Source organism: Poecilia reticulata, linkage group LG1 (genome assembly GCF_000633615.1).
Source record: "Poecilia reticulata strain Guanapo linkage group LG1, Guppy_female_1.0+MT, whole genome shotgun sequence".
NCBI classification, from domain to species: Eukaryota; Metazoa; Chordata; class Actinopteri; order Cyprinodontiformes; family Poeciliidae; genus Poecilia; species Poecilia reticulata.
In genome coordinates, this window is record NC_024331.1 from 32,138,933 (window position 1) to 32,144,142 (window position 5,210).

Sequence of the window (5,210 nt, forward strand, 5' to 3'; positions counted from 1 at the left end):
TCATCTGCAGCCACTAGAATCTCATCTGCAGCCACTAGAATCTCATCTGCAGCCACTAGAATCTCATCTGCAGCCACTAGAATCTCATAGATAAGGATTACTTTCCAAAAATGTCATAAAGCTGTGCCTTTCAGTGAAGACGTGAATTTCTGTGTGATGGATCCAGATCTTTGTTGTTGGAAGAAACTGCAACCAGACTCTGTGATTGAACAAGTTGCATCATCATTTCCACTTATTTGATAGCAGCAATAATGCAGAAAAGTCCAGCAGAGATTTTAGAGCTACATGATCTGGCTTCAAGACCACACCATCTCCAGGGAGATCCATGCATTTTCCAGCAAGTCAATGGAAAAACCATTTTCCAAAGCCACAGCTGAGGAAGAGGAGAGGAGCACTACTCCAGTCCTGAACTGCCTCCAGCGAAGAATGTGGAGAATTTAAAAACGTAAAGTGAAGCGACACCCCCATGCTGTTGGACACCTTAAGGCATGTTTCCAGGAGGAATGGCATAAAACAACACCTAAAACTCTTCCCAGCTCAATGAGGAAACACTGCTGGGAGAAACAATCTGAACCGTGCAATCTGGGAAAAACTCATCAGTAACAACTTTTTTTGGAATATGGAACAAAGCTGATGAGAGAAAACAAGACAGATCTGGGCCTCATATTGCGGTTTGGATTTCCTGTCCACAAAGCATCTGGAACTGATTAAAGCTCATCATCCAGAGCTGAAGGCCTGGCCTTCCTGCTTCCTCATCGGCCCTGACAGAAAATGTTGGACGTTGTTACTTTAACCATTTCTTCCCCAGCCAGCCCAGGCCGGATTCGACTCCATTTGCAGTTCCTGCATGGTTTCTCCCCGTTTTTTGTTACAAGCCAGGCATTGCACTCAAATGATTTGATCGGCAGCAAACTGCTTGTTGATTGGTCCACTGGTTCCTCCTCGAACAACAACATCTCAACCAATCTGTTACCATATAATAACTGAGATGGTGAGCTACAAGTCAATAATTCAGTGGTCAAACTCGAAGTTCAAAGCTTTTGGTCAACTGCGGTGGGAGAGCATCAACTGGACAAGACAAATATTTTGGAGAAACTAGCTGCCCCACAGGTGCACGCACAAAATAACATCATCAGAGAGTCAAATCATGGTGAAGTGGGAAAAAAACTTCAGCGTTCCAGCTTTTTACTAAATGTATTTGCAGGAACTAAATAATGAAATGGATGAGAAACAAGAGAAAAACCAGTATAGACTTGGTATGTTCTGCCTACTTTAAAATTAAGGCGTAATAAGAATCACAGCATTGCTCAGAGTGTAACCCTGTAACTAACCCCCTGTGAAACCATATCCAGACTTGACAAATGTTGAAAGATTTCAGTAAAGTGGGCGGAGCCAAGATACACGGAGGGGCGTGGCCAAGTGTGGGGCTGAGTGGAGAGGGAACGTGATGCTGCGGCTGTTGCCAAGTTTTCCACTTTCCAGACCCTGTAATGAAAAACCAACCAATGGCGTTGAAGAAGCTGTATCACTGCAACCAATAGGAAAACCCAGCTGTCTAAGAACCGTTCCGCCTAAGGAGGCCAGCAGTGAGCCGGGTTTAGGCAAAATAACACTGAACAAAAGAAAAATTACATGAAACGTCAAAATCACATAGAAACATAAAGATAAAATCCTGAATATCCTATTTATACACTTTATCAGCAAAAAAAGTTCATTTGGTTGTTAGTTGCTCTTTGTTAATTTAAGTTTTCTTCTTCTTCTTTTTTTTTCTTATTCTTCTTATTCTTATTCTTATTATTTATTGTCTGAGTTCTTATTATTATTATTATTATTTATTATCTGAGCCTTTTAAGAGGTTCTGTTCTAAGAGTTTTATGACTATTTCTCCATCTGCCCTCCACAGTTTCTGTCATTCTGTGAGCATGTAGGTCACTTTCACCTTCTGAGACCTGATGACCGGCTCCAGTGATTGTTATTGCCTTCCTGGACCAGCCACCCCACCGACCCCTCGCCCCCCGTCCACTCATCAATAGCAGGCTTGTTGAAGTGTGTGTGTTGAGGCTCTGTGCTTCAAGTCTCCAGTTCAGATCCTGTTTCAGCCTCATAAACAAGTCATAATAAATGACCACAATGAAAGGAACACAATCTCCCTAATACTCAATTACAGCACTGCAGACCCTCAGGCGTAATGATATGTGGACACAATTAGCACTCTTGTTCTGCTCTGCATGCTGGAGTTCAGCTTGTTCCCTCTTACACAGGAGGAAACGTATTATACATCATAGCCTGGTTTTATTTTTCAGCTGAAAGCTGATGATGTGTTGTCAACGTTTTTAAAGAACGGATGGACTGAGTTGAGTGAATTATTATTCTGATTCTTAGGTTTGTTTGCTGAATGCAAATGAAAGTTAGACTTTTTGCCAGCTTATCAGTTCAGAATATTGTTTGTTGCATTTTTTTTTAAATGCTTCAAATGTTTGTAGTGAGCATCAGGTCTGGATTGTGGTCAGGTCACTTTAGCACCTGGATCCTTTTCCTTTCCTTTCTTTATGAAGTGATGTTGCTGTAAAATATGGTCAGAGACGCGGCAAATGAAGCTGGAAAAAACACACAGAAATGCGACTGAATGATGGCGTAGATGGGCAGACAAACGGATGGATGAATGATGAAATAAAGGATGGATGAACAAATGAATGAATGAATAGAACAGATAGAATGATGCATGTAGCAGAAACATCATTTAAATAAAACTAGATAGGCTTCTCCTGTTCTCTGCTTGCTGCTTCGCTCCCTCTCAGAGCGATGTGACATAATAAGCATTTTCTTCCTCTCTGTGTCACTTCTCACATAGCTAGCGGACAGCTAAACTGCATGTTTATGCATTTCTTTTGTCTTCTTACTGTACTGTACGCATTTGCACAAAGTAAATGCGGTGAAGTAATTATAAGAGAATACACGTCTGCTTGTCCCTGATAAGAGCATAATGTCCTGAGCACCCGCTTTTCAAGCACAGGAACATCTGAACGCTGTTGCCATTGTGTTTTTTCCCAGAGAAAATTGTCCTAAATAATTCTTTATTTCTCTGCAGTCTGTTGAGATGGAGGCAGAAACTAGTGCACAACATAAAGCAAGTTCTGTTTTAGGTTTGCCGTGTTAGAAACAGGAATAATTTGTTCAGTTTTACGTACATAGATTTTTATGGAAATGCTTATGATTTAAAAAGATAAGATTAAAGTACCTAAGCTTCAGTTATTTATGAGCTCATAGGCATTATTGTGACATTCTCTTGCTAACCTTGAGTAAAAAAAACTGATATGTTTCACTGTTTCTAGGTGAAGTCACTAAAGAAGCCACTGCTGCTGTTAACTCTTAACTTTAACATAGGTGAGACTTCAGTGCTTCTGTTTAGTGTATCTGCTCTGTCTCTGGCTCACACTGAGCCAGGTTCTGGTTCTGCTGGTGGGTTTTTTCTGTTAGAACGTAGTTTTCCTCTCCACTGTCACCATATGCATGAGGTTTGCTCTAAAGTCGATGACTCAACAAAACAGTGGTCTGCTGTAGCTCCGTACTCATGCAGGAGGAATGAATACTGCCAGTCAAAGTTTATTCTGCCTGGTTTCCTTATGGAAATCTTTTTACCAATTTACATAATAGACTGAACTCGATGCAGTGATTGGCAATTAGGATCAAATTAAATGGACTTGGAACGTGTTCATATGATTTTAATGAATTAACTTTGCTGTACACATTTGGAGATATTTTCCAAACGCCTCTGGTCATCTCCCTGGCAGTTCGTTACAGGACCTTTACGCTGTAGGAGCGGCAGAACGGAAAGTCTTGGTGGTTTTTAAATGTAATAAAAATGTCATCTGCTCTAGTTGAAGTGTGGATGCTGCATAGTGTTTTGTAAATATTTTGATGACATGATGGCAGATAAATAAGTTGACCTTGTATTCATAAAGTTGTTTGTTATTTAAGGATGACTTGATTCAGTGGTGTTATTAGTTCTTAATATTTTCATGTTCTTTATATAACTGTTTATATATTTTTCCTACTTCCCTGAAGTAAGCCAGTGTTTGTTTAATTCTGTTATTATCAAGTACAGCAGTTAAATTCACCACTACAAGCAGAAAACTTTCCATTGATGAAACTGGAACTTGCTGTGCATTGGCTTGTTTATTCAGCATGTGGTAAAACTGTGACATGCCTGTTTGTGTGGTTATTAAAGGAAGAAGCTAAGACACAGCATGTGGCAGCCATCTTTGTTTAGCTCAAAGCTGCTAGCAAGAAGAAACAGTCATCTTGGTCTTGATAAATGTTCAAATGATTCCTCTTTGCAAAGTCTGAGCTGTCATGGTGCATTATTGAGACTGATTGTAAGCTTTCAGTTGTTATGTTACTTAAGTAGTGCAGTCAGCTTTAGCTTATGCTTTGTTGTTGCATTATGAACCAAAACAACACTAATTCAAGCTTAATACAGTTATTTATATTTGACATTTTTACATTTTGTAATGAAAATATCAGTTTTTAGGTTTCATATAATAGACAAACAAAGCAGTTCAGAACTGCTGAGTGAAAGAAAATGATACATGGTTTTAGATCTTTCTTACAGATCTTAAAATGAGGGATCCGTATGTATTTAGATCATTTTACTCTGATACCCCTAAATAAAAACCAGTGCAACCTTAAATAGTGACTCAATGAGCAAGTGAGATTAAAACACCTGTGTGTTTTAATCTCACTATATATCCAGATGTTTTGTGAGGTTCTTGGAGGTTTTTTAGTTTCAGTTCCCTTTACTTATTGAAGGTACAATTAAAGACAAAAATATACAATTTTAACAAACATATAGAATCCAATCCAGTCCAAATTAATCAAATCCTAATTGTAATTATGCAGCTGCTTACAGTGTTTATGTCTTACATGTATATGATCCTTGTACAGCAGTTAGGACGCTGTAGTACATGTATCTTCTCAGAGTGTGTTTTGGGCTTGTAAGTCCCAGCAGATCAGACTCTGGCCTAGTTTCCTTCGCTCTCCGGTCTCTGGAGACGTGGCTTGTTACTGTGAGAAGAAAAGAGAGGGAGGCAGGGGAAACGAGAGAAGGACACAATCCGTGGCAACCACTGATTCCCATTTGTAATGTTTGTGAAACCAGCTGGAAATGCTTATGGAGAGAGAGAGAGAGAGAGAGAGAGAGAGAGAGAGAG

General features: G+C 39.6%; 1 protein-coding gene across 4 annotated transcripts in view; it reads left to right on the forward strand.

Annotated features, from left to right (window-relative positions):
- The window catches only part of sh3pxd2aa (SH3 and PX domains 2Aa), a 90,388-nt gene that overhangs the window by 2,749 nt on the left and 82,429 nt on the right, over window positions 1–5,210 (forward strand). The window lies entirely within an intron of this gene.